The sequence below is a fragment of the Fundulus heteroclitus genome, chromosome 5 (genome assembly GCF_011125445.2).
Source record: "Fundulus heteroclitus isolate FHET01 chromosome 5, MU-UCD_Fhet_4.1, whole genome shotgun sequence".
Classification (NCBI taxonomy): domain Eukaryota; kingdom Metazoa; phylum Chordata; class Actinopteri; order Cyprinodontiformes; family Fundulidae; genus Fundulus; species Fundulus heteroclitus.
The window spans coordinates 8,060,203-8,087,885 of NC_046365.1; the positions used below are offsets into that span (position 1 = coordinate 8,060,203).

General features: G+C 42.0%; 1 protein-coding gene and 34 non-coding genes across 36 annotated transcripts in view; all 35 read right to left on the minus strand.

The window, feature by feature from the left end:
* The window catches only part of LOC105933559 (arf-GAP with dual PH domain-containing protein 2), a 74,301-nt gene that overhangs the window by 24,239 nt on the left and 22,379 nt on the right, over nt 1-27,683 (minus strand). The gene's annotated exons all lie outside the window — the stretch shown is intronic.
* trnal-caa lies at nt 410-520 on the minus strand. Its single transcript has 2 exons — nt 483-520; nt 410-455 (listed from the first exon to the last, which is right to left on the minus strand). It is a non-coding gene; the product is annotated as a tRNA-Leu (tRNA).
* On the minus strand, nt 830-902 carry trnak-cuu. The gene has a single exon. It is a non-coding gene; the product is annotated as a tRNA-Lys (tRNA).
* On the minus strand, nt 1,819-1,929 carry trnal-caa. The gene is made up of 2 exons: nt 1,892-1,929; nt 1,819-1,864 (listed from the first exon to the last, which is right to left on the minus strand). It is a non-coding gene; the product is annotated as a tRNA-Leu (tRNA).
* On the minus strand, nt 2,239-2,311 carry trnak-cuu. Its single transcript has one exon. It is a non-coding gene; the product is annotated as a tRNA-Lys (tRNA).
* On the minus strand, nt 3,228-3,338 carry trnal-caa. The gene is made up of 2 exons: nt 3,301-3,338; nt 3,228-3,273 (listed from the first exon to the last, which is right to left on the minus strand). It is a non-coding gene; the product is annotated as a tRNA-Leu (tRNA).
* On the minus strand, nt 3,648-3,720 carry trnak-cuu. The gene has a single exon. It is a non-coding gene; the product is annotated as a tRNA-Lys (tRNA).
* Nucleotides 4,637-4,747, minus strand: trnal-caa. Its single transcript has 2 exons — nt 4,710-4,747; nt 4,637-4,682 (listed from the first exon to the last, which is right to left on the minus strand). It is a non-coding gene; the product is annotated as a tRNA-Leu (tRNA).
* Nucleotides 5,057-5,129, minus strand: trnak-cuu. The gene has a single exon. It is a non-coding gene; the product is annotated as a tRNA-Lys (tRNA).
* trnal-caa lies at nt 6,046-6,156 on the minus strand. The gene is made up of 2 exons: nt 6,119-6,156; nt 6,046-6,091 (listed from the first exon to the last, which is right to left on the minus strand). It is a non-coding gene; the product is annotated as a tRNA-Leu (tRNA).
* On the minus strand, nt 6,466-6,538 carry trnak-cuu. Its single transcript has one exon. It is a non-coding gene; the product is annotated as a tRNA-Lys (tRNA).
* Nucleotides 7,454-7,564, minus strand: trnal-caa. Its single transcript has 2 exons — nt 7,527-7,564; nt 7,454-7,499 (listed from the first exon to the last, which is right to left on the minus strand). It is a non-coding gene; the product is annotated as a tRNA-Leu (tRNA).
* On the minus strand, nt 7,874-7,946 carry trnak-cuu. The gene has a single exon. It is a non-coding gene; the product is annotated as a tRNA-Lys (tRNA).
* On the minus strand, nt 8,863-8,973 carry trnal-caa. The gene is made up of 2 exons: nt 8,936-8,973; nt 8,863-8,908 (listed from the first exon to the last, which is right to left on the minus strand). It is a non-coding gene; the product is annotated as a tRNA-Leu (tRNA).
* On the minus strand, nt 9,283-9,355 carry trnak-cuu. Its single transcript has one exon. It is a non-coding gene; the product is annotated as a tRNA-Lys (tRNA).
* trnal-caa lies at nt 10,272-10,382 on the minus strand. The gene is made up of 2 exons: nt 10,345-10,382; nt 10,272-10,317 (listed from the first exon to the last, which is right to left on the minus strand). It is a non-coding gene; the product is annotated as a tRNA-Leu (tRNA).
* Nucleotides 10,692-10,764, minus strand: trnak-cuu. Its single transcript has one exon. It is a non-coding gene; the product is annotated as a tRNA-Lys (tRNA).
* Nucleotides 11,680-11,790, minus strand: trnal-caa. Its single transcript has 2 exons — nt 11,753-11,790; nt 11,680-11,725 (listed from the first exon to the last, which is right to left on the minus strand). It is a non-coding gene; the product is annotated as a tRNA-Leu (tRNA).
* Nucleotides 12,100-12,172, minus strand: trnak-cuu. Its single transcript has one exon. It is a non-coding gene; the product is annotated as a tRNA-Lys (tRNA).
* Nucleotides 13,088-13,198, minus strand: trnal-caa. The gene is made up of 2 exons: nt 13,161-13,198; nt 13,088-13,133 (listed from the first exon to the last, which is right to left on the minus strand). It is a non-coding gene; the product is annotated as a tRNA-Leu (tRNA).
* On the minus strand, nt 13,508-13,580 carry trnak-cuu. The gene has a single exon. It is a non-coding gene; the product is annotated as a tRNA-Lys (tRNA).
* Nucleotides 14,497-14,607, minus strand: trnal-caa. The gene is made up of 2 exons: nt 14,570-14,607; nt 14,497-14,542 (listed from the first exon to the last, which is right to left on the minus strand). It is a non-coding gene; the product is annotated as a tRNA-Leu (tRNA).
* Nucleotides 14,917-14,989, minus strand: trnak-cuu. The gene has a single exon. It is a non-coding gene; the product is annotated as a tRNA-Lys (tRNA).
* On the minus strand, nt 15,906-16,016 carry trnal-caa. The gene is made up of 2 exons: nt 15,979-16,016; nt 15,906-15,951 (listed from the first exon to the last, which is right to left on the minus strand). It is a non-coding gene; the product is annotated as a tRNA-Leu (tRNA).
* Nucleotides 16,326-16,398, minus strand: trnak-cuu. Its single transcript has one exon. It is a non-coding gene; the product is annotated as a tRNA-Lys (tRNA).
* Nucleotides 17,314-17,424, minus strand: trnal-caa. Its single transcript has 2 exons — nt 17,387-17,424; nt 17,314-17,359 (listed from the first exon to the last, which is right to left on the minus strand). It is a non-coding gene; the product is annotated as a tRNA-Leu (tRNA).
* Nucleotides 17,734-17,806, minus strand: trnak-cuu. The gene has a single exon. It is a non-coding gene; the product is annotated as a tRNA-Lys (tRNA).
* Nucleotides 18,722-18,832, minus strand: trnal-caa. The gene is made up of 2 exons: nt 18,795-18,832; nt 18,722-18,767 (listed from the first exon to the last, which is right to left on the minus strand). It is a non-coding gene; the product is annotated as a tRNA-Leu (tRNA).
* On the minus strand, nt 19,142-19,214 carry trnak-cuu. Its single transcript has one exon. It is a non-coding gene; the product is annotated as a tRNA-Lys (tRNA).
* trnal-caa lies at nt 20,128-20,238 on the minus strand. The gene is made up of 2 exons: nt 20,201-20,238; nt 20,128-20,173 (listed from the first exon to the last, which is right to left on the minus strand). It is a non-coding gene; the product is annotated as a tRNA-Leu (tRNA).
* On the minus strand, nt 20,548-20,620 carry trnak-cuu. The gene has a single exon. It is a non-coding gene; the product is annotated as a tRNA-Lys (tRNA).
* trnal-caa lies at nt 21,537-21,647 on the minus strand. Its single transcript has 2 exons — nt 21,610-21,647; nt 21,537-21,582 (listed from the first exon to the last, which is right to left on the minus strand). It is a non-coding gene; the product is annotated as a tRNA-Leu (tRNA).
* trnak-cuu lies at nt 21,957-22,029 on the minus strand. Its single transcript has one exon. It is a non-coding gene; the product is annotated as a tRNA-Lys (tRNA).
* On the minus strand, nt 22,946-23,056 carry trnal-caa. The gene is made up of 2 exons: nt 23,019-23,056; nt 22,946-22,991 (listed from the first exon to the last, which is right to left on the minus strand). It is a non-coding gene; the product is annotated as a tRNA-Leu (tRNA).
* Nucleotides 23,366-23,438, minus strand: trnak-cuu. The gene has a single exon. It is a non-coding gene; the product is annotated as a tRNA-Lys (tRNA).

The window sequence follows — 27,683 nt, forward strand, 5'->3', positions numbered from 1 at the left end:
ATGAGTGTATCAACGATGGAGTGTTAGGTGACTAATTCATGCAACAGCAGAGTGATCTATATCGTTTGTAAAAGGAGTGCTATCCGATTCTTTTGGACTCAGATATGAGTCTTATCAGACCCTAAAGAACGTTTGCACGCTTTAAGCTTTTCATCAAGCGTTGTTGGTCAGTAGAGTTGAAATGTCTATCAAAGAAATGTCAGACCAAAATGATTTGGCCCATGTGTTTCCATAGACCAGTCTGCCATGGGCTAATGGAAAGCGGAATCAAAGATGTCCCCGTGTTTGCAAGCAAAATTCTCCAAGTGTCAGTAAAGAAATGTATGATTTGTAATCCATTACATGACATCTTTAAAATGTCTTCTTGATAAAAAAATTTATTGAGATAAAGCCAAAATGGGCATAAGTATGTCAGGAGTGGGATTTGAACCCACGCCTCCATTCGGAGACCAGAAGCCTCTTGAATGAGTAAGGAGGTGAACCTTGAGTCTGGCGCCTTCGACCGCTCGGCCATCCTGACATACTGAGGATGCTGTCTAGCAGATATATAGAGAAAGCTTCTTATCAATAGCCTACATTCAATGTGTTCAACAAAATGTTAGTATGTGGCACAAAGAGTAAGGCTTGTATTTTTTGCCCAGAGCGTACATGTAGTCCTTTGTGTATAGCATTTAGATAGCTGCCAGCTTTTCAATAACACTGGCTCAATTGCACAAGCACATATAGCAATACACAATCGTATAAAGAGACAAGACAACCACTCGTCTGGACGAAATACTAGTATAGCTAGCTAGCTTAATCAAACATGGGCAGTTAAAGATACTGTAATCGCCCAACGTGGGGCTCGAACCCACGACCCTGAGATTAAGAGTCTCATGCTCTACCGACTGAGCTAGTCGGGCCACTGCGCTTCTGTGATTGGCTACACCGCTGCGGACAAAAGTAATGATAACGCTAGATAGAAATACAGATAGACAGACCGAAATAACATATCCAGACATGCTCTTCCTTTTCAAGTTGCGAGTCAGGTACTGTTACACAACAACGATTCATTGAAAATGTGACTGTTTTTTCTGTTTGTGGTAACACATGGGCATCACAAGGTTTTAATTCCCATCTCTGTGCAAATGACACTAGTGGACAACATTGAAACTTCACAGATGCTAAGCCATGCTAAACCTCCATGTAGCAAAAGGAGGCAAATATACGCCATACCGCACGTGTGCCAGGCCTTCCCCACACACGCAGATTCTGTTTTTCCTCTGTACACCACAACAGAGACCAGGATTCTTAAAAAGAAGTTACACCTGAAAAATGTTTTCTCAACGAATGTCTGGTTGGACATCCGTGCAGACTGCGCACTTCTGTAACTTGGAGGTTTAAAAATTATTGCACAGTTTACTGCGACCATGAGTGTATCAACGATGGAGTGTTAGGTGACTAATTCATGCAACAGCAGAGTGATCTATATCGTTTGTAAAAGGAGTGCTATCCGATTCTTTTGGACTCAGATATGAGTCTTATCAGACCCTAAAGAACGTTTGCACGCTTTAAGCTTTTCATCAAGCGTTGTTGGTCAGTAGAGTTGAAATGTCTATCAAAGAAATGTCAGACCAAAATGATTTGGCCCATGTGTTTCCATAGACCAGTCTGCCATGGGCTAATGGAAAGCGGAATCAAAGATGTCCCCGTGTTTGCAAGCAAAATTCTCCAAGTGTCAGTAAAGAAATGTATGATTTGTAATCCATTACATGACATCTTTAAAATGTCTTCTTGATAAAAAAATTTATTGAGATAAAGCCAAAATGGGCATAAGTATGTCAGGAGTGGGATTTGAACCCACGCCTCCATTCGGAGACCAGAAGCCTCTTGAATGAGTAAGGAGGTGAACCTTGAGTCTGGCGCCTTCGACCGCTCGGCCATCCTGACATACTGAGGATGCTGTCTAGCAGATATATAGAGAAAGCTTCTTATCAATAGCCTACATTCAATGTGTTCAACAAAATGTTAGTATGTGGCACAAAGAGTAAGGCTTGTATTTTTTGCCCAGAGCGTACATGTAGTCCTTTGTGTATAGCATTTAGATAGCTGCCAGCTTTTCAATAACACTGGCTCAATTGCACAAGCACATATAGCAATACACAATCGTATAAAGAGACAAGACAACCACTCGTCTGGACGAAATACTAGTATAGCTAGCTAGCTTAATCAAACATGGGCAGTTAAAGATACTGTAATCGCCCAACGTGGGGCTCGAACCCACGACCCTGAGATTAAGAGTCTCATGCTCTACCGACTGAGCTAGTCGGGCCACTGCGCTTCTGTGATTGGCTACACCGCTGCGGACAAAAGTAATGATAACGCTAGATAGAAATACAGATAGACAGACCGAAATAACATATCCAGACATGCTCTTCCTTTTCAAGTTGCGAGTCAGGTACTGTTACACAACAACGATTCATTGAAAATGTGACTGTTTTTTCTGTTTGTGGTAACACATGGGCATCACAAGGTTTTAATTCCCATCTCTGTGCAAATGACACTAGTGGACAACATTGAAACTTCACAGATGCTAAGCCATGCTAAACCTCCATGTAGCAAAAGGAGGCAAATATACGCCATACCGCACGTGTGCCAGGCCTTCCCCACACACGCAGATTCTGTTTTTCCTCTGTACACCACAACAGAGACCAGGATTCTTAAAAAGAAGTTACACCTGAAAAATGTTTTCTCAACGAATGTCTGGTTGGACATCCGTGCAGACTGCGCACTTCTGTAACTTGGAGGTTTAAAAATTATTGCACAGTTTACTGCGACCATGAGTGTATCAACGATGGAGTGTTAGGTGACTAATTCATGCAACAGCAGAGTGATCTATATCGTTTGTAAAAGGAGTGCTATCCGATTCTTTTGGACTCAGATATGAGTCTTATCAGACCCTAAAGAACGTTTGCACGCTTTAAGCTTTTCATCAAGCGTTGTTGGTCAGTAGAGTTGAAATGTCTATCAAAGAAATGTCAGACCAAAATGATTTGGCCCATGTGTTTCCATAGACCAGTCTGCCATGGGCTAATGGAAAGCGGAATCAAAGATGTCCCCGTGTTTGCAAGCAAAATTCTCCAAGTGTCAGTAAAGAAATGTATGATTTGTAATCCATTACATGACATCTTTAAAATGTCTTCTTGATAAAAAAATTTATTGAGATAAAGCCAAAATGGGCATAAGTATGTCAGGAGTGGGATTTGAACCCACGCCTCCATTCGGAGACCAGAAGCCTCTTGAATGAGTAAGGAGGTGAACCTTGAGTCTGGCGCCTTCGACCGCTCGGCCATCCTGACATACTGAGGATGCTGTCTAGCAGATATATAGAGAAAGCTTCTTATCAATAGCCTACATTCAATGTGTTCAACAAAATGTTAGTATGTGGCACAAAGAGTAAGGCTTGTATTTTTTGCCCAGAGCGTACATGTAGTCCTTTGTGTATAGCATTTAGATAGCTGCCAGCTTTTCAATAACACTGGCTCAATTGCACAAGCACATATAGCAATACACAATCGTATAAAGAGACAAGACAACCACTCGTCTGGACGAAATACTAGTATAGCTAGCTAGCTTAATCAAACATGGGCAGTTAAAGATACTGTAATCGCCCAACGTGGGGCTCGAACCCACGACCCTGAGATTAAGAGTCTCATGCTCTACCGACTGAGCTAGTCGGGCCACTGCGCTTCTGTGATTGGCTACACCGCTGCGGACAAAAGTAATGATAACGCTAGATAGAAATACAGATAGACAGACCGAAATAACATATCCAGACATGCTCTTCCTTTTCAAGTTGCGAGTCAGGTACTGTTACACAACAACGATTCATTGAAAATGTGACTGTTTTTTCTGTTTGTGGTAACACATGGGCATCACAAGGTTTTAATTCCCATCTCTGTGCAAATGACACTAGTGGACAACATTGAAACTTCACAGATGCTAAGCCATGCTAAACCTCCATGTAGCAAAAGGAGGCAAATCTACGCCATACCGCACGTGTGCCAGGCCTTCCCCACACACGCAGATTCTGTTTTTCCTCTGTACACCACAACAGAGACCAGGATTCTTAAAAAGAAGTTACACCTGAAAAATGTTTTCTCAACGAATGTCTGGTTGGACATCCGTGCAGACTGCGCACTTCTGTAACTTGGAGGTTTAAAAATTATTGCACAGTTTACTGCGACCATGAGTGTATCAACGATGGAGTGTTAGGTGACTAATTCATGCAACAGCAGAGTGATCTATATCGTTTGTAAAAGGAGTGCTATCCGATTCTTTTGGACTCAGATATGAGTCTTATCAGACCCTAAAGAACGTTTGCACGCTTTAAGCTTTTCATCAAGCGTTGTTGGTCAGTAGAGTTGAAATGTCTATCAAAGAAATGTCAGACCAAAATGATTTGGCCCATGTGTTTCCATAGACCAGTCTGCCATGGGCTAATGGAAAGCGGAATCAAAGATGTCCCCGTGTTTGCAAGCAAAATTCTCCAAGTGTCAGTAAAGAAATGTATGATTTGTAATCCATTACATGACATCTTTAAAATGTCTTCTTGATAAAAAAATTTATTGAGATAAAGCCAAAATGGGCATAAGTATGTCAGGAGTGGGATTTGAACCCACGCCTCCATTCGGAGACCAGAAGCCTCTTGAATGAGTAAGGAGGTGAACCTTGAGTCTGGCGCCTTCGACCGCTCGGCCATCCTGACATACTGAGGATGCTGTCTAGCAGATATATAGAGAAAGCTTCTTATCAATAGCCTACATTCAATGTGTTCAACAAAATGTTAGTATGTGGCACAAAGAGTAAGGCTGGTATTTTTTGCCCAGAGCGTACATGTAGTCCTTTGTGTATAGCATTTAGATAGCTGCCAGCTTTTCAATAACACTGGCTCAATTGCACAAGCACATATAGCAATACACAATCGTATAAAGAGACAAGACAACCACTCGTCTGGACGAAATACTAGTATAGCTAGCTAGCTTAATCAAACATGGGCAGTTAAAGATACTGTAATCGCCCAACGTGGGGCTCGAACCCACGACCCTGAGATTAAGAGTCTCATGCTCTACCGACTGAGCTAGTCGGGCCACTGCGCTTCTGTGATTGGCTACACCGCTGCGGACAAAAGTAATGATAACGCTAGATAGAAATACAGATAGACAGACCGAAATAACATATCCAGACATGCTCTTCCTTTTCAAGTTGCGAGTCAGGTACTGTTACACAACAACGATTCATTGAAAATCTGACTGTTTTTTCTGTTTGTGGTAACACATGGGCATCACAAGGTTTTAATTCCCATCTCTGTGCAAATGACACTAGTGGACAACATTGAAACTTCACAGATGCTAAGCCATGCTAAACCTCCATGTAGCAAAAGGAGGCAAATATACGCCATACCGCACGTGTGCCAGGCCTTCCCCACACACGCAGATTCTGTTTTTCCTCTGTACACCACAACAGAGACCAGGATTCTTAAAAAGAAGTTACACCTGAAAAATGTTTTCTCAACGAATGTCTGGTTGGACATCCGTGCAGACTGCGCACTTCTGTAACTTGGAGGTTTAAAAATTATTGCACAGTTTACTGCGACCATGAGTGTATCAACGATGGAGTGTTAGGTGACTAATTCATGCAACAGCAGAGTGATCTATATCGTTTGTAAAAGGAGTGCTATCCGATTCTTTTGGACTCAGATATGAGTCTTATCAGACCCTAAAGAACGTTTGCACGCTTTAAGCTTTTCATCAAGCGTTGTTGGTCAGTAGAGTTGAAATGTCTATCAAAGAAATGTCAGACCAAAATGATTTGGCCCATGTGTTTCCATAGACCAGTCTGCCATGGGCTAATGGAAAGCGGAATCAAAGATGTCCCCGTGTTTGCAAGCAAAATTCTCCAAGTGTCAGTAAAGAAATGTATGATTTGTAATCCATTACATGACATCTTTAAAATGTCTTCTTGATAAAAAAATTTATTGAGATAAAGCCAAAATGGGCATAAGTATGTCAGGAGTGGGATTTGAACCCACGCCTCCATTCGGAGACCAGAAGCCTCTTGAATGAGTAAGGAGGTGAACCTTGAGTCTGGCGCCTTCGACCGCTCGGCCATCCTGACATACTGAGGATGCTGTCTAGCAGATATATAGAGAAAGCTTCTTATCAATAGCCTACATTCAATGTGTTCAACAAAATGTTAGTATGTGGCACAAAGAGTAAGGCTTGTATTTTTTGCCCAGAGCGTACATGTAGTCCTTTGTGTATAGCATTTAGATAGCTGCCAGCTTTTCAATAACACTGGCTCAATTGCACAAGCACATATAGCAATACACAATCGTATAAAGAGACAAGACAACCACTCGTCTGGACGAAATACTAGTATAGCTAGCTAGCTTAATCAAACATGGGCAGTTAAAGATACTGTAATCGCCCAACGTGGGGCTCGAACCCACGACCCTGAGATTAAGAGTCTCATGCTCTACCGACTGAGCTAGTCGGGCCACTGCGCTTCTGTGATTGGCTACACCGCTGCGGACAAAAGTAATGATAACGCTAGATAGAAATACAGATAGACAGACCGAAATAACATATCCAGACATGCTCTTCCTTTTCAAGTTGCGAGTCAGGTACTGTTACACAACAACGATTCATTGAAAATGTGACTGTTTTTTCTGTTTGTGGTAACACATGGGCATCACAAGGTTTTAATTCCCATCTCTGTGCAAATGACACTAGTGGACAACATTGAAACTTCACAGATGCTAAGCCATGCTAAACCTCCATGTAGCAAAAGGAGGCAAATCTACGCCATACCGCACGTGTGCCAGGCCTTCCCCACACACGCAGATTCTGTTTTTCCTCTGTACACCACAACAGAGACCAGGATTCTTAAAAGAAGTTACACCTGAAAAATGTTTTCTCAACGAATGTCTGGTTGGACATCCGTGCAGACTGCGCACTTCTGTAACTTGGAGGTTTAAAAATTATTGCACAGTTTACTGCGACCATGAGTGTATCAACGATGGAGTGTTAGGTGACTAATTCATGCAACAGCAGAGTGATCTATATCGTTTGTAAAAGGAGTGCTATCCGATTCTTTTGGACTCAGATATGAGTCTTATCAGACCCTAAAGAACGTTTGCACGCTTTAAGCTTTTCATCAAGCGTTGTTGGTCAGTAGAGTTGAAATGTCTATCAAAGAAATGTCAGACCAAAATGATTTGGCCCATGTGTTTCCATAGACCAGTCTGCCATGGGCTAATGGAAAGCGGAATCAAAGATGTCCCCGTGTTTGCAAGCAAAATTCTCCAAGTGTCAGTAAAGAAATGTATGATTTGTAATCCATTACATGACATCTTTAAAATGTCTTCTTGATAAAAAAATTTATTGAGATAAAGCCAAAATGGGCATAAGTATGTCAGGAGTGGGATTTGAACCCACGCCTCCATTCGGAGACCAGAAGCCTCTTGAATGAGTAAGGAGGTGAACCTTGAGTCTGGCGCCTTCGACCGCTCGGCCATCCTGACATACTGAGGATGCTGTCTAGCAGATATATAGAGAAAGCTTCTTATCAATAGCCTACATTCAATGTGTTCAACAAAATGTTAGTATGTGGCACAAAGAGTAAGGCTTGTATTTTTTGCCCAGAGCGTACATGTAGTCCTTTGTGTATAGCATTTAGATAGCTGCCAGCTTTTCAATAACACTGGCTCAATTGCACAAGCACATATAGCAATACACAATCGTATAAAGAGACAAGACAACCACTCGTCTGGACGAAATACTAGTATAGCTAGCTAGCTTAATCAAACATGGGCAGTTAAAGATACTGTAATCGCCCAACGTGGGGCTCGAACCCACGACCCTGAGATTAAGAGTCTCATGCTCTACCGACTGAGCTAGTCGGGCCACTGCGCTTCTGTGATTGGCTACACCGCTGCGGACAAAAGTAATGATAACGCTAGATAGAAATACAGATAGACAGACCGAAATAACATATCCAGACATGCTCTTCCTTTTCAAGTTGCGAGTCAGGTACTGTTACACAACAACGATTCATTGAAAATGTGACTGTTTTTTCTGTTTGTGGTAACACATGGGCATCACAAGGTTTTAATTCCCATCTCTGTGCAAATGACACTAGTGGACAACATTGAAACTTCACAGATGCTAAGCCATGCTAAACCTCCATGTAGCAAAAGGAGGCAAATATACGCCATACCGCACGTGTGCCAGGCCTTCCCCACACACGCAGATTCTGTTTTTCCTCTGTACACCACAACAGAGACCAGGATTCTTAAAAAGAAGTTACACCTGAAAAATGTTTTCTCAACGAATGTCTGGTTGGACATCCGTGCAGACTGCGCACTTCTGTAACTTGGAGGTTTAAAAATTATTGCACAGTTTACTGCGACCATGAGTGTATCAACGATGGAGTGTTAGGTGACTAATTCATGCAACAGCAGAGTGATCTATATCGTTTGTAAAAGGAGTGCTATCCGATTCTTTTGGACTCAGATATGAGTCTTATCAGACCCTAAAGAACGTTTGCACGCTTTAAGCTTTTCATCAAGCGTTGTTGGTCAGTAGAGTTGAAATGTCTATCAAAGAAATGTCAGACCAAAATGATTTGGCCCATGTGTTTCCATAGACCAGTCTGCCATGGGCTAATGGAAAGCGGAATCAAAGATGTCCCCGTGTTTGCAAGCAAAATTCTCCAAGTGTCAGTAAAGAAATGTATGATTTGTAATCCATTACATGACATCTTTAAAATGTCTTCTTGATAAAAAAATTTATTGAGATAAAGCCAAAATGGGCATAAGTATGTCAGGAGTGGGATTTGAACCCACGCCTCCATTCGGAGACCAGAAGCCTCTTGAATGAGTAAGGAGGTGAACCTTGAGTCTGGCGCCTTCGACCGCTCGGCCATCCTGACATACTGAGGATGCTGTCTAGCAGATATATAGAGAAAGCTTCTTATCAATAGCCTACATTCAATGTGTTCAACAAAATGTTAGTATGTGGCACAAAGAGTAAGGCTTGTATTTTTTGCCCAGAGCGTACATGTAGTCCTTTGTGTATAGCATTTAGATAGCTGCCAGCTTTTCAATAACACTGGCTCAATTGCACAAGCACATATAGCAATACACAATCGTATAAAGAGACAAGACAACCACTCGTCTGGACGAAATACTAGTATAGCTAGCTAGCTTAATCAAACATGGGCAGTTAAAGATACTGTAATCGCCCAACGTGGGGCTCGAACCCACGACCCTGAGATTAAGAGTCTCATGCTCTACCGACTGAGCTAGTCGGGCCACTGCGCTTCTGTGATTGGCTACACCGCTGCGGACAAAAGTAATGATAACGCTAGATAGAAATACAGATAGACAGACCGAAATAACATATCCAGACATGCTCTTCCTTTTCAAGTTGCGAGTCAGGTACTGTTACACAACAACGATTCATTGAAAATGTGACTGTTTTTTCTGTTTGTGGTAACACATGGGCATCACAAGGTTTTAATTCCCATCTCTGTGCAAATGACACTAGTGGACAACATTGAAACTTCACAGATGCTAAGCCATGCTAAACCTCCATGTAGCAAAAGGAGGCAAATATACGCCATACCGCACGTGTGCCAGGCCTTCCCCACACACGCAGATTCTGTTTTTCCTCTGTACACCACAACAGAGACCAGGATTCTTAAAAAGAAGTTACACCTGAAAAATGTTTTCTCAACGAATGTCTGGTTGGACATCCGTGCAGACTGCGCACTTCTGTAACTTGGAGGTTTAAAAATTATTGCACAGTTTACTGCGACCATGAGTGTATCAACGATGGAGTGTTAGGTGACTAATTCATGCAACAGCAGAGTGATCTATATCGTTTGTAAAAGGAGTGCTATCCGATTCTTTTGGACTCAGATATGAGTCTTATCAGACCCTAAAGAACGTTTGCACGCTTTAAGCTTTTCATCAAGCGTTGTTGGTCAGTAGAGTTGAAATGTCTATCAAAGAAATGTCAGACCAAAATGATTTGGCCCATGTGTTTCCATAGACCAGTCTGCCATGGGCTAATGGAAAGCGGAATCAAAGATGTCCCCGTGTTTGCAAGCAAAATTCTCCAAGTGTCAGTAAAGAAATGTATGATTTGTAATCCATTACATGACATCTTTAAAATGTCTTCTTGATAAAAAAATTTATTGAGATAAAGCCAAAATGGGCATAAGTATGTCAGGAGTGGGATTTGAACCCACGCCTCCATTCGGAGACCAGAAGCCTCTTGAATGAGTAAGGAGGTGAACCTTGAGTCTGGCGCCTTCGACCGCTCGGCCATCCTGACATACTGAGGATGCTGTCTAGCAGATATATAGAGAAAGCTTCTTATCAATAGCCTACATTCAATGTGTTCAACAAAATGTTAGTATGTGGCACAAAGAGTAAGGCTTGTATTTTTTGCCCAGAGCGTACATGTAGTCCTTTGTGTATAGCATTTAGATAGCTGCCAGCTTTTCAATAACACTGGCTCAATTGCACAAGCACATATAGCAATACACAATCGTATAAAGAGACAAGACAACCACTGGTCTGGACGAAATACTAGTATAGCTAGCTAGCTTAATCAAACATGGGCAGTTAAAGATACTGTAATCGCCCAACGTGGGGCTCGAACCCACGACCCTGAGATTAAGAGTCTCATGCTCTACCGACTGAGCTAGTCGGGCCACTGCGCTTCTGTGATTGGCTACACCGCTGCGGACAAAAGTAATGATAACGCTAGATAGAAATACAGATAGACAGACCGAAATAACATATCCAGACATGCTCTTCCTTTTCAAGTTGCGAGTCAGGTACTGTTACACAACAACGATTCATTGAAAATGTGACTGTTTTTTCTGTTTGTGGTAACACATGGGCATCACAAGGTTTTAATTCCCATCTCTGTGCAAATGACACTAGTGGACAACATTGAAACTTCACAGATGCTAAGCCATGCTAAACCTCCATGTAGCAAAAGGAGGCAAATATACGCCATACCGCACGTGTGCCAGGCCTTCCCCACACACGCAGATTCTGTTTTTCCTCTGTACACCACAACAGAGACCAGGATTCTTAAAAGAAGTTACACCTGAAAAATGTTTTCTCAACGAATGTCTGGTTGGACATCCGTGCAGACTGCGCACTTCTGTAACTTGGAGGTTTAAAAATTATTGCACAGTTTACTGCGACCATGAGTGTATCAACGATGGAGTGTTAGGTGACTAATTCATGCAACAGCAGAGTGATCTATATCGTTTGTAAAAGGAGTGCTATCCGATTCTTTTGGACTCAGATATGAGTCTTATCAGACCCTAAAGAACGTTTGCACGCTTTAAGCTTTTCATCAAGCGTTGTTGGTCAGTAGAGTTGAAATGTCTATCAAAGAAATGTCAGACCAAAATGATTTGGCCCATGTGTTTCCATAGACCAGTCTGCCATGGGCTAATGGAAAGCGGAATCAAAGATGTCCCCGTGTTTGCAAGCAAAATTCTCCAAGTGTCAGTAAAGAAATGTATGATTTGTAATCCATTACATGACATCTTTAAAATGTCTTCTTGATAAAAAAATTTATTGAGATAAAGCCAAAATGGGCATAAGTATGTCAGGAGTGGGATTTGAACCCACGCCTCCATTCGGAGACCAGAAGCCTCTTGAATGAGTAAGGAGGTGAACCTTGAGTCTGGCGCCTTCGACCGCTCGGCCATCCTGACATACTGAGGATGCTGTCTAGCAGATATATAGAGAAAGCTTCTTATCAATAGCCTACATTCAATGTGTTCAACAAAATGTTAGTATGTGGCACAAAGAGTAAGGCTTGTATTTTTTGCCCAGAGCGTACATGTAGTCCTTTGTGTATAGCATTTAGATAGCTGCCAGCTTTTCAATAACACTGGCTCAATTGCACAAGCACATATAGCAATACACAATCGTATAAAGAGACAAGACAACCACTGGTCTGGACGAAATACTAGTATAGCTAGCTAGCTTAATCAAACATGGGCAGTTAAAGATACTGTAATCGCCCAACGTGGGGCTCGAACCCACGACCCTGAGATTAAGAGTCTCATGCTCTACCGACTGAGCTAGTCGGGCCACTGCGCTTCTGTGATTGGCTACACCGCTGCGGACAAAAGTAATGATAACGCTAGATAGAAATACAGATAGACAGACCGAAATAACATATCCAGACATGCTCTTCCTTTTCAAGTTGCGAGTCAGGTACTGTTACACAACAACGATTCATTGAAAATGTGACTGTTTTTTCTGTTTGTGGTAACACATGGGCATCACAAGGTTTTAATTCCCATCTCTGTGCAAATGACACTAGTGGACAACATTGAAACTTCACAGATGCTAAGCCATGCTAAACCTCCATGTAGCAAAAGGAGGCAAATCTACGCCATACCGCACGTGTGCCAGGCCTTCCCCACACACGCAGATTCTGTTTTTCCTCTGTACACCACAACAGAGACCAGGATTCTTAAAAGAAGTTACACCTGAAAAATGTTTTCTCAACGAATGTCTGGTTGGACATCCGTGCAGACTGCGCACTTCTGTAACTTGGAGGTTTAAAAATTATTGCACAGTTTACTGCGACCATGAGTGTATCAACGATGGAGTGTTAGGTGACTAATTCATGCAACAGCAGAGTGATCTATATCGTTTGTAAAAGGAGTGCTATCCGATTCTTTTGGACTCAGATATGAGTCTTATCAGACCCTAAAGAACGTTTGCACGCTTTAAGCTTTTCATCAAGCGTTGTTGGTCAGTAGAGTTGAAATGTCTATCAAAGAAATGTCAGACCAAAATGATTTGGCCCATGTGTTTCCATAGACCAGTCTGCCATGGGCTAATGGAAAGCGGAATCAAAGATGTCCCCGTGTTTGCAAGCAAAATTCTCCAAGTGTCAGTAAAGAAATGTATGATTTGTAATCCATTACATGACATCTTTAAAATGTCTTCTTGATAAAAAAATTTATTGAGATAAAGCCAAAATGGGCATAAGTATGTCAGGAGTGGGATTTGAACCCACGCCTCCATTCGGAGACCAGAAGCCTCTTGAATGAGTAAGGAGGTGAACCTTGAGTCTGGCGCCTTCGACCGCTCGGCCATCCTGACATACTGAGGATGCTGTCTAGCAGATATATAGAGAAAGCTTCTTATCAATAGCCTACATTCAATGTGTTCAACAAAATGTTAGTATGTGGCACAAAGAGTAAGGCTTGTATTTTTTGCCCAGAGCGTACATGTAGTCCTTTGTGTATAGCATTTAGATAGCTGCCAGCTTTTCAATAACACTGGCTCAATTGCACAAGCACATATAGCAATACACAATCGTATAAAGAGACAAGACAACCACTCGTCTGGACGAAATACTAGTATAGCTAGCTAGCTTAATCAAACATGGGCAGTTAAAGATACTGTAATCGCCCAACGTGGGGCTCGAACCCACGACCCTGAGATTAAGAGTCTCATGCTCTACCGACTGAGCTAGTCGGGCCACTGCGCTTCTGTGATTGGCTACACCGCTGCGGACAAAAGTAATGATAACGCTAGATAGAAATACAGATAGACAGACCGAAATAACATATCCAGACATGCTCTTCCTTTTCAAGTTGCGAGTCAGGTACTGTTACACAACAACGATTCATTGAAAATGTGACTGTTTTTTCTGTTTGTGGTAACACATGGGCATCACAAGGTTTTAATTCCCATCTCTGTGCAAATGACACTAGTGGACAACATTGAAACTTCACAGATGCTAAGCCATGCTAAACCTCCATGTAGCAAAAGGAGGCAAATATACGCCATACCGCACGTGTGCCAGGCCTTCCCCACACACGCAGATTCTGTTTTTCCTCTGTACACCACAACAGAGACCAGGATTCTTAAAAAGAAGTTACACCTGAAAAATGTTTTCTCAACGAATGTCTGGTTGGACATCCGTGCAGACTGCGCACTTCTGTAACTTGGAGGTTTAAAAATTATTGCACAGTTTACTGCGACCATGAGTGTATCAACGATGGAGTGTTAGGTGACTAATTCATGCAACAGCAGAGTGATCTATATCGTTTGTAAAAGGAGTGCTATCCGATTCTTTTGGACTCAGATATGAGTCTTATCAGACCCTAAAGAACGTTTGCACGCTTTAAGCTTTTCATCAAGCGTTGTTGGTCAGTAGAGTTGAAATGTCTATCAAAGAAATGTCAGACCAAAATGATTTGGCCCATGTGTTTCCATAGACCAGTCTGCCATGGGCTAATGGAAAGCGGAATCAAAGATGTCCCCGTGTTTGCAAGCAAAATTCTCCAAGTGTCAGTAAAGAAATGTATGATTTGTAATCCATTACATGACATCTTTAAAATGTCTTCTTGATAAAAAAATTTATTGAGATAAAGCCAAAATGGGCATAAGTATGTCAGGAGTGGGATTTGAACCCACGCCTCCATTCGGAGACCAGAAGCCTCTTGAATGAGTAAGGAGGTGAACCTTGAGTCTGGCGCCTTCGACCGCTCGGCCATCCTGACATACTGAGGATGCTGTCTAGCAGATATATAGAGAAAGCTTCTTATCAATAGCCTACATTCAATGTGTTCAACAAAATGTTAGTATGTGGCACAAAGAGTAAGGCTTGTATTTTTTGCCCAGAGCGTACATGTAGTCCTTTGTGTATAGCATTTAGATAGCTGCCAGCTTTTCAATAACACTGGCTCAATTGCACAAGCACATATAGCAATACACAATCGTATAAAGAGACAAGACAACCACTGGTCTGGACGAAATACTAGTATAGCTAGCTAGCTTAATCAAACATGGGCAGTTAAAGATACTGTAATCGCCCAACGTGGGGCTCGAACCCACGACCCTGAGATTAAGAGTCTCATGCTCTACCGACTGAGCTAGTCGGGCCACTGCGCTTCTGTGATTGGCTACACCGCTGCGGACAAAAGTAATGATAACGCTAGATAGAAATACAGATAGACAGACCGAAATAACATATCCAGACATGCTCTTCCTTTTCAAGTTGCGAGTCAGGTACTGTTACACAACAACGATTCATTGAAAATGTGACTGTTTTTTCTGTTTGTGGTAACACATGGGCATCACAAGGTTTTAATTCCCATCTCTGTGCAAATGACACTAGTGGACAACATTGAAACTTCACAGATGCTAAGCCATGCTAAACCTCCATGTAGCAAAAGGAGGCAAATATACGCCATACCGCACGTGTGCCAGGCCTTCCCCACACACGCAGATTCTGTTTTTCCTCTGTACACCACAACAGAGACCAGGATTCTTAAAAAGAAGTTACACCTGAAAAATGTTTTCTCAACGAATGTCTGGTTGGACATCCGTGCAGACTGCGCACTTCTGTAACTTGGAGGTTTAAAAATTATTGCACAGTTTACTGCGACCATGAGTGTATCAACGATGGAGTGTTAGGTGACTAATTCATGCAACAGCAGAGTGATCTATATCGTTTGTAAAAGGAGTGCTATCCGATTCTTTTGGACTCAGATATGAGTCTTATCAGACCCTAAAGAACGTTTGCACGCTTTAAGCTTTTCATCAAGCGTTGTTGGTCAGTAGAGTTGAAATGTCTATCAAAGAAATGTCAGACCAAAATGATTTGGCCCATGTGTTTCCATAGACCAGTCTGCCATGGGCTAATGGAAAGCGGAATCAAAGATGTCCCCGTGTTTGCAAGCAAAATTCTCCAAGTGTCAGTAAAGAAATGTATGATTTGTAATCCATTACATGACATCTTTAAAATGTCTTCTTGATAAAAAAATTTATTGAGATAAAGCCAAAATGGGCATAAGTATGTCAGGAGTGGGATTTGAACCCACGCCTCCATTCGGAGACCAGAAGCCTCTTGAATGAGTAAGGAGGTGAACCTTGAGTCTGGCGCCTTCGACCGCTCGGCCATCCTGACATACTGAGGATGCTGTCTAGCAGATATATAGAGAAAGCTTCTTATCAATAGCCTACATTCAATGTGTTCAACAAAATGTTAGTATGTGGCACAAAGAGTAAGGCTTGTATTTTTTGCCCAGAGCGTACATGTAGTCCTTTGTGTATAGCATTTAGATAGCTGCCAGCTTTTCAATAACACTGGCTCAATTGCACAAGCACATATAGCAATACACAATCGTATAAAGAGACAAGACAACCACTGGTCTGGACGAAATACTAGTATAGCTAGCTAGCTTAATCAAACATGGGCAGTTAAAGATACTGTAATCGCCCAACGTGGGGCTCGAACCCACGACCCTGAGATTAAGAGTCTCATGCTCTACCGACTGAGCTAGTCGGGCCACTGCGCTTCTGTGATTGGCTACACCGCTGCGGACAAAAGTAATGATAACGCTAGATAGAAATACAGATAGACAGACCGAAATAACATATCCAGACATGCTCTTCCTTTTCAAGTTGCGAGTCAGGTACTGTTACACAACAACGATTCATTGAAAATGTGACTGTTTTTTCTGTTTGTGGTAACACATGGGCATCACAAGGTTTTAATTCCCATCTCTGTGCAAATGACACTAGTGGACAACATTGAAACTTCACAGATGCTAAGCCATGCTAAACCTCCATGTAGCAAAAGGAGGCAAATCTACGCCATACCGCACGTGTGCCAGGCCTTCCCCACACACGCAGATTCTGTTTTTCCTCTGTACACCACAACAGAGACCAGGATTCTTAAAAGAAGTTACACCTGAAAAATGTTTTCTCAACGAATGTCTGGTTGGACATCCGTGCAGACTGCGCACTTCTGTAACTTGGAGGTTTAAAAATTATTGCACAGTTTACTGCGACCATGAGTGTATCAACGATGGAGTGTTAGGTGACTAATTCATGCAACAGCAGAGTGATCTATATCGTTTGTAAAAGGAGTGCTATCCGATTCTTTTGGACTCAGATATGAGTCTTATCAGACCCTAAAGAACGTTTGCACGCTTTAAGCTTTTCATCAAGCGTTGTTGGTCAGTAGAGTTGAAATGTCTATCAAAGAAATGTCAGACCAAAATGATTTGGCCCATGTGTTTCCATAGACCAGTCTGCCATGGGCTAATGGAAAGCGGAATCAAAGATGTCCCCGTGTTTGCAAGCAAAATTCTCCAAGTGTCAGTAAAGAAATGTATGATTTGTAATCCATTACATGACATCTTTAAAATGTCTTCTTGATAAAAAAATTTATTGAGATAAAGCCAAAATGGGCATAAGTATGTCAGGAGTGGGATTTGAACCCACGCCTCCATTCGGAGACCAGAAGCCTCTTGAATGAGTAAGGAGGTGAACCTTGAGTCTGGCGCCTTCGACCGCTCGGCCATCCTGACATACTGAGGATGCTGTCTAGCAGATATATAGAGAAAGCTTCTTATCAATAGCCTACATTCAATGTGTTCAACAAAATGTTAGTATGTGGCACAAAGAGTAAGGCTGGTATTTTTTGCCCAGAGCGTACATGTAGTCCTTTGTGTATAGCATTTAGATAGCTGCCAGCTTTTCAATAACACTGGCTCAATTGCACAAGCACATATAGCAATACACAATCGTATAAAGAGACAAGACAACCACTGGTCTGGACGAAATACTAGTATAGCTAGCTAGCTTAATCAAACATGGGCAGTTAAAGATACTGTAATCGCCCAACGTGGGGCTCGAACCCACGACCCTGAGATTAAGAGTCTCATGCTCTACCGACTGAGCTAGTCGGGCCACTGCGCTTCTGTGATTGGCTACACCGCTGCGGACAAAAGTAATGATAACGCTAGATAGAAATACAGATAGACAGACCGAAATAACATATCCAGACATGCTCTTCCTTTTCAAGTTGCGAGTCAGGTACTGTTACACAACAACGATTCATTGAAAATGTGACTGTTTTTTCTGTTTGTGGTAACACATGGGCATCACAAGGTTTTAATTCCCATCTCTGTGCAAATGACACTAGTGGACAACATTGAAACTTCACAGATGCTAAGCCATGCTAAACCTCCATGTAGCAAAAGGAGGCAAGTCTACGCCATACCGCACGTGTGCCAGGCCTTCCCCACACACGCAGATTCTGTTTTTCCTCTGTACACCACAACAGAGACCAGGATTCTTAAAAGAAGTTACACCTGAAAAATGTTTTCTCAACGAATGTCTGGTTGGACATCCGTGCAGACTGCGCACTTCTGTAACTTGGAGGTTTAAAAATTATTGCACAGTTTACTGCGACCATGAGTGTATCAACGATGGAGTGTTAGGTGACTAATTCATGCAACAGCAGAGTGATCTATATCGTTTGTAAAAGGAGTGCTATCCGATTCTTTTGGACTCAGATATGAGTCTTATCAGACCCTAAAGAACGTTTGCACGCTTTAAGCTTTTCATCAAGCGTTGTTGGTCAGTAGAGTTGAAATGTCTATCAAAGAAATGTCAGACCAAAATGATTTGGCCCATGTGTTTCCATAGACCAGTCTGCCATGGGCTAATGGAAAGCGGAATCAAAGATGTCCCCGTGTTTGCAAGCAAAATTCTCCAAGTGTCAGTAAAGAAATGTATGATTTGTAATCCATTACATGACATCTTTAAAATGTCTTCTTGATAAAAAAATTTATTGAGATAAAGCCAAAATGGGCATAAGTATGTCAGGAGTGGGATTTGAACCCACGCCTCCATTCGGAGACCAGAAGCCTCTTGAATGAGTAAGGAGGTGAACCTTGAGTCTGGCGCCTTCGACCGCTCGGCCATCCTGACATACTGAGGATGCTGTCTAGCAGATATATAGAGAAAGCTTCTTATCAATAGCCTACATTCAATGTGTTCAACAAAATGTTAGTATGTGGCACAAAGAGTAAGGCTTGTATTTTTTGCCCAGAGCGTACATGTAGTCCTTTGTGTATAGCATTTAGATAGCTGCCAGCTTTTCAATAACACTGGCTCAATTGCACAAGCACATATAGCAATACACAATCGTATAAAGAGACAAGACAACCACTGGTCTGGACGAAATACTAGTATAGCTAGCTAGCTTAATCAAACATGGGCAGTTAAAGATACTGTAATCGCCCAACGTGGGGCTCGAACCCACGACCCTGAGATTAAGAGTCTCATGCTCTACCGACTGAGCTAGTCGGGCCACTGCGCTTCTGTGATTGGCTACACCGCTGCGGACAAAAGTAATGATAACGCTAGATAGAAATACAGATAGACAGACCGAAATAACATATCCAGACATGCTCTTCCTTTTCAAGTTGCGAGTCAGGTACTGTTACACAACAACGATTCATTGAAAATGTGACTGTTTTTTCTGTTTGTGGTAACACATGGGCATCACAAGGTTTTAATTCCCATCTCTGTGCAAATGACACTAGTGGACAACATTGAAACTTCACAGATGCTAAGCCATGCTAAACCTCCATGTAGCAAAAGGAGGCAAATCTACGCCATACCGCACGTGTGCCAGGCCTTCCCCACACACGCAGATTCTGTTTTTCCTCTGTACACCACAACAGAGACCAGGATTCTTAAAAGAAGTTACACCTGAAAAATGTTTTCTCAACGAATGTCTGGTTGGACATCCGTGCAGACTGCGCACTTCTGTAACTTGGAGGTTTAAAAATTATTGCAGTTTACTGCGACCATGAGTGTATCAACGATGGAGTGTTAGGTGACTAATTCATGCAACAGCAGAGTGATCTATATCGTTTGTAAAAGGAGTGCTATCCGATTCTTTTGGACTCAGATATGAGTCTTATCAGACCCTAAAGAACGTTTGCACGCTTTAAGCTTTTCATCAAGCGTTGTTGGTCAGTAGAGTTGAAATGTCTATCAAAGAAATGTCAGACCAAAATGATTTGGCCCATGTGTTTCCATAGACCAGTCTGCCATGGGCTAATGGAAAGCGGAATCAAAGATGTCCCCGTGTTTGCAAGCAAAATTCTCCAAGTGTCAGTAAAGAAATGTATGATTTGTAATCCATTACATGACATCTTTAAAATGTCTTCTTGATAAAAAAATTTATTGAGATAAAGCCAAAATGGGCATAAGTATGTCAGGAGTGGGATTTGAACCCACGCCTCCATTCGGAGACCAGAAGCCTCTTGAATGAGTAAGGAGGTGAACCTTGAGTCTGGCGCCTTCGACCGCTCGGCCATCCTGACATACTGAGGATGCTGTCTAGCAGATATATAGAGAAAGCTTCTTATCAATAGCCTACATTCAATGTGTTCAACAAAATGTTAGTATGTGGCACAAAGAGTAAGGCTTGTATTTTTTGCCCAGAGCGTACATGTAGTCCTTTGTGTATAGCATTTAGATAGCTGCCAGCTTTTCAATAACACTGGCTCAATTGCACAAGCACATATAGCAATACACAATCGTATAAAGAGACAAGACAACCACTCGTCTGGACGAAATACTAGTATAGCTAGCTAGCTTAATCAAACATGGGCAGTTAAAGATACTGTAATCGCCCAACGTGGGGCTCGAACCCACGACCCTGAGATTAAGAGTCTCATGCTCTACCGACTGAGCTAGTCGGGCCACTGCGCTTCTGTGATTGGCTACACCGCTGCGGACAAAAGTAATGATAACGCTAGATAGAAATACAGATAGACAGACCGAAATAACATATCCAGACATGCTCTTCCTTTTCAAGTTGCGAGTCAGGTACTGTTACACAACAACGATTCATTGAAAATGTGACTGTTTTTTCTGTTTGTGGTAACACATGGGCATCACAAGGTTTTAATTCCCATCTCTGTGCAAATGACACTAGTGGACAACATTGAAACTTCACAGATGCTAAGCCATGCTAAACCTCCATGTAGCAAAAGGAGGCAAATATACGCCATACCGCACGTGTGCCAGGCCTTCCCCACACACGCAGATTCTGTTTTTCCTCTGTACACCACAACAGAGACCAGGATTCTTAAAAAGAAGTTACACCTGAAAAATGTTTTCTCAACGAATGTCTGGTTGGACATCCGTGCAGACTGCGCACTTCTGTAACTTGGAGGTTTAAAAATTATTGCACAGTTTACTGCGACCATGAGTGTATCAACGATGGAGTGTTAGGTGACTAATTCATGCAACAGCAGAGTGATCTATATCGTTTGTAAAAGGAGTGCTATCCGATTCTTTTGGACTCAGATATGAGTCTTATCAGACCCTAAAGAACGTTTGCACGCTTTAAGCTTTTCATCAAGCGTTGTTGGTCAGTAGAGTTGAAATGTCTATCAAAGAAATGTCAGACCAAAATGATTTGGCCCATGTGTTTCCATAGACCAGTCTGCCATGGGCTAATGGAAAGCGGAATCAAAGATGTCCCCGTGTTTGCAAGCAAAATTCTCCAAGTGTCAGTAAAGAAATGTATGATTTGTAATCCATTACATGACATCTTTAAAATGTCTTCTTGATAAAAAAATTTATTGAGATAAAGCCAAAATGGGCATAAGTATGTCAGGAGTGGGATTTGAACCCACGCCTCCATTCGGAGACCAGAAGCCTCTTGAATGAGTAAGGAGGTGAACCTTGAGTCTGGCGCCTTCGACCGCTCGGCCATCCTGACATACTGAGGATGCTGTCTAGCAGATATATAGAGAAAGCTTCTTATCAATAGCCTACATTCAATGTGTTCAACAAAATGTTAGTATGTGGCACAAAGAGTAAGGCTTGTATTTTTTGCCCAGAGCGTACATGTAGTCCTTTGTGTATAGCATTTAGATAGCTGCCAGCTTTTCAATAACACTGGCTCAATTGCACAAGCACATATAGCAATACACAATCGTATAAAGAGACAAGACAACCACTCGTCTGGACGAAATACTAGTATAGCTAGCTAGCTTAATCAAACATGGGCAGTTAAAGATACTGTAATCGCCCAACGTGGGGCTCGAACCCACGACCCTGAGATTAAGAGTCTCATGCTCTACCGACTGAGCTAGTCGGGCCACTGCGCTTCTGTGATTGGCTACACCGCTGCGGACAAAAGTAATGATAACGCTAGATAGAAATACAGATAGACAGACCGAAATAACATATCCAGACATGCTCTTCCTTTTCAAGTTGCGAGTCAGGTACTGTTACACAACAACGATTCATTGAAAATGTGACTGTTTTTTCTGTTTGTGGTAACACATGGGCATCACAAGGTTTTAATTCCCATCTCTGTGCAAATGACACTAGTGGACAACATTGAAACTTCACAGATGCTAAGCCATGCTAAACCTCCATGTAGCAAAAGGAGGCAAATATACGCCATACCGCACGTGTGCCAGGCCTTCCCCACACACGCAGATTCTGTTTTTCCTCTGTACACCACAACAGAGACCAGGATTCTTAAAAAGAAGTTACACCTGAAAAATGTTTTCTCAACGAATGTCTGGTTGGACATCCGTGCAGACTGCGCACTTCTGTAACTTGGAGGTTTAAAAATTATTGCACAGTTTACTGCGACCATGAGTGTATCAACGATGGAGTGTTAGGTGACTAATTCATGCAACAGCAGAGTGATCTATATCGTTTGTAAAAGGAGTGCTATCCGATTCTTTTGGACTCAGATATGAGTCTTATCAGACCCTAAAGAACGTTTGCACGCTTTAAGCTTTTCATCAAGCGTTGTTGGTCAGTAGAGTTGAAATGTCTATCAAAGAAATGTCAGACCAAAATGATTTGGCCCATGTGTTTCCATAGACCAGTCTGCCATGGGCTAATGGAAAGCGGAATCAAAGATGTCCCCGTGTTTGCAAGCAAAATTCTCCAAGTGTCAGTAAAGAAATGTATGATTTGTAATCCATTACATGACATCTTTAAAATGTCTTCTTGATAAAAAAATTTATTGAGATAAAGCCAAAATGGGCATAAGTATGTCAGGAGTGGGATTTGAACCCACGCCTCCATTCGGAGACCAGAAGCCTCTTGAATGAGTAAGGAGGTGAACCTTGAGTCTGGCGCCTTCGACCGCTCGGCCATCCTGACATACTGAGGATGCTGTCTAGCAGATATATAGAGAAAGCTTCTTATCAATAGCCTACATTCAATGTGTTCAACAAAATGTTAGTATGTGGCACAAAGAGTAAGGCTTGTATTTTTTGCCCAGAGCGTACATGTAGTCCTTTGTGTATAGCATTTAGATAGCTGCCAGCTTTTCAATAACACTGGCTCAATTGCACAAGCACATATAGCAATACACAATCGTATAAAGAGACAAGACAACCACTCGTCTGGACGAAATACTAGTATAGCTAGCTAGCTTAATCAAACATGGGCAGTTAAAGATACTGTAATCGCCCAACGTGGGGCTCGAACCCACGACCCTGAGATTAAGAGTCTCATGCTCTACCGACTGAGCTAGTCGGGCCACTGCGCTTCGGTGATTGGCTACACCGCTGCGGACAAAAGTAATGATAACGCTAGATAGAAATACAGATAGACAGACCGAAATAACATATCCAGACATGCTCTTCCTTTTCAAGTTGCGAGTCAGGTACTGTTACACAACAACGATTCATTGAAAATGTGACTGTTTTTTCTGTTTGTGGTAACACATGGGCATCACAAGGTTTTAATTCCCATCTCTGTGCAAATGACACTAGTGGACAACATTGAAACTTCACAGATGCTAAGCCATGCTAAACCTCCATGTAGCAAAAGGAGGCAAATATACGCCATACCGCACGTGTGCCAGGCCTTCCCCACACACGCAGATTCTGTTTTTCCTCTGTACACCACAACAGAGACCAGAATTCTTTCAAGAAGTTACACCTGAAAAATGTTTTCTCAACGAATGTCTGGTTGGACATCCGTGCAGACTGCGCACTTCTGTAACTTGGAGGTTTAAAATTATTGCACAGTTTTGTTACTGTTTCACCGTGCCGTGTCTACGGTGAAACACCCTCGGTGGACCCAGTTCGTTTTACCCAGTCAGGCGACCCCCACTTACTTATTACCTTGAATGTAGGAAGCATAAAACAGACAAGTATGATTTTAGTTATATTTTATCTAGGTAAAGACAGAGAAATAGTTACAGTCACACCAGCGCTGATGGGCCCCTGATCGGCAGGAGGCCTCGAGTGCTCATCACACAAACATTATAAAGGGATCTCGGGTCACACCCATACAAGGGCGGTACACATCCAAACTGTGACATCAGCAGGGAAAATGTGTCACCACCAGGGTGCTATCTGACAGATATGTGCCAATCTTTTGGGTCAGTGCCATCTAAGTGTGCCATGCAGTTCTGGGATAAACAGCTCGTTCCACTTGACCTTGTTGATATCCTAACAGTCCCCCTGATGATGTGTCATTATGGCACATCACCAAAGATGATCAACCAGTGGAACGACAGCTCTCAGTCTGTCCCTCTCCCAGAACAGTCGGTCATTCCGTCCAGTCCAAGCAATCCAATCACGTCAGCTTCCGGCTTCCAGAGTCCATCCATCTGTGATCTCCATGGCAGTCGATAGTGCGGTTCAGTCTCTGGGGTCACACAATCTCTGCTGGTGTGACTGAAAAGCACTTTGTAAAAACAGTCCAGTTGTCCGTTAACCCCCCCTGTTGGTGTGCCCCAAAGGCACATCACAACGAAAACAGTTCCAAGAAAAGGGCCGGACAAACCACAATGGAAACATCTTAGCATCAATCAGCATGAATACATCATAATTCAGCATTTTTTACTCAACACCACAGTCCAAGCATTTTAACTACAATTTAGGGTTCAACTATTTGAGCTAGGCCTGTTTTAGGTTCCTATGCGCACATTATTTTAAGTTTACTTTAGACTATATAAGCTAAAGGTGTACCTTAATCAAGGCCAAATTCGTCTACTCTACCCCCACCCCAAGAAACCTCCTACTCGGTCCTCCACTCTCCATTCCTATGGACAAACATCCATCCCTTTCCAACCTCACAAATCCAAGAGTACCAGTAGGGGGCATCAGAGGGCAGGCTTGGTCTTCATCACAAAAAACCATCTCTAAGAAATGGCAAAAAAGTGATGGAGCCCAGTCAAGGGCACTCCCACTCTGGGCCAATCTGAGCGAGAAGACACCCTGTATTGAATCTAAAAATTAGGCTTACCAAGTAATTTATGGATCTGTGATAGCCATCAGATCCTGGTTCTCTATATAACAAAGCAAAAAGATTGCAAGAACTGTAGGTCTTGGTGTGTGTGTCTGTAACAGAGAGTTTTCATTCTTAGTCATAAAGCCATAGTGATCAACATAATGCAACATCACAGTATAAACATCATAACACATAAAATCAAACATGGTGATGGAAGTCAGTGGAGAAGAGAAAGGAAAAAATCAGGTTTGCGATATAAAAAGAGTCTGTACGTCAATAACGCAAAGTTAAGGAAGCCTTCAGGCCATTCAGGCACAAGGCAGAAAATAATCTAATCGCGCTTAGGGTCTCTTCAGGCAACTCCTCCCGATGAAGAATAAGGAATCAGAGGTCTCTGGCTTCTTCATCCCCAGTCCTTTTCTTGGTTCCTCCGCATGGACAAAAACGATTTAGTTGGATGGTAATGAGAGTCCTGTCCTTTTTTAGGCAATAAGCATTTTATCCCCAGTAAAATGCTCTGTTGAGATGGTTGGCAGACACCAGGCCTTGTTTACTGTTGGATAACAGAAACAAGGTGTAATTAGTGTTCTTATCAAGACTCCCAATCCTTTTTACATTTACCTTCTTCAAACACTTTCACATCCAGATATTTCCGTTCACAATTATTATGCTCTTAGCTTAACCTCCTTTACTGTAATCATCAGATCTTGCACTACTCTTATATAAAAGGAGAAATCTGAAAGTTCAACGTTATCTGCAGCAGCATTTCTCTATAATTCTTTCCCATGTGTGTCTCATCTTACAATTGTCCAACAGTTGAAAAGATCTCTGCAATAGAAATTTATCATCATATGTTTCATGGCTACTGTCACACGGTTCATCTCAATTTATCTAGCACACAAGGAATTGTATTAAAACCTTTCAGAAACTTCTTACTGAACCAGCTGCAAAATACTTCACATTTTTCTAAAAAGTCCAACAGAAAAACCCTTAAGTTTGTAAAAGAAAGCTCCACTATATATATTTGCAGAATAATGTTGTGATGTTAATAAGAAGCAGCCCTATGTACTTCTTGTCTTATTTTGAAAAGCTCAGCTAAGAGAAAGGAAGTGTGTGCATGCCCCTCGCCCACACGGAGTTGTGATTGGTTGCTATTCAGGAAGTGGGTGTAGCCCAGGGCGGAGACAGGAAGTAGTTCTGTGAATCACTTTCAGCTTGACGTGCATCAACCCAAAAGACTTGTAGTTGAATGCGCCCTCCACCTGAAGCGAAGAGCAATTCTAACCCCATTAATTCTTGATTTTTTAATCACTTCTGCTTGTTTTAACAGACCGCTTTTGTAAGCGACCCTGGTTTTATCTTATGTCCCCCTGTTTGAATCTTGTTTGAAACAAACCTTTAAACTGTAGTATGCTGTGAGCAGTAACTCATTGTTGCTTATTAAACACATCGCCCCCTGACCATGTAAGTAGCTCCATACTGCTCTAGGTCTTTAAACCTTTTTCAGTCATTCAACATTAGTTTAATTGATAATACATCCAAGCATAATTATATCCCCAAGTAAATCAACCCTTTAACAAGTATCTAGTTCTTGTTCTCATGTGTTTAGTTTATCCTTGAAAAACTTTAAGCAGACATTACTCCGAGTGATTTTCTTACATTCTCATACATTTATTATTATTACCTTTGTGATCTTATATCACCCAGTGATCTATAAATCCTTATTTTATGTTTGCACCGTCTTGTCCCAGCAGATTAAAAATTCCCATTTTAGAATTTGCTTTTTTGTTTCATCAATCACTGTCTGTTGTGATTATTGAAGAAATTGTGCAGTTCCTTTAAACCCTCTTAAATATTGACCACCCGTTGGTAAATGATCAGCTTTAAGTTTTGCCCTTTATCTAGTTCTTTGTTTAGCCTTAGTATCTGCACCTTAAATTGACGAATAGTGGAATTCTTTGTATAAACACTTCTCTATGTCCGTATTTGTTTTGGCCTCTATAATTTTTTTCTTTGCATTTTAAGTGTGAACCTGGTCAGGATAGAGAAAGTCATCTCCGATGCTCCTTTTGGCAACCCCAGCAAACCCAAACATAAAATTGTTCACAGTCAGTGTTAGGTTACAGGTAATCCCTGTGGGAACACGACGTCGTCTCCTCTGTTCAGCCTGGTTTCAAGCGCCTGGGTCATCGAAACACTCCACCACCTGCGACAAATCTCTGACATTTTCAAACCACAGCAGCAATTCCTGGGTGTCCACACCCCCTGTCTGAAATGTCTCTCGTCGTAAGCCCAGGCTTTCAGTTCATCTCCTGTTAAGTGTCCCCCTTTAGAGCCCATTTACCCCAAAGAGTCCAAGAGTGTGTTCTAGGTACGTTTCCTGAACGCCAACCTCTCCATGTCATGTTCGTGAAACCTTGTAGTTGAATTCCATCACCTGTGAAGCAAAGCAGTCATGCATAGTTCTTTTCAAAATTTTCTTTATCACAGCAGTAGTGTCACTGTCTGATGCCATTGCAGCTCTGATGTTCCTCAGAGCCAA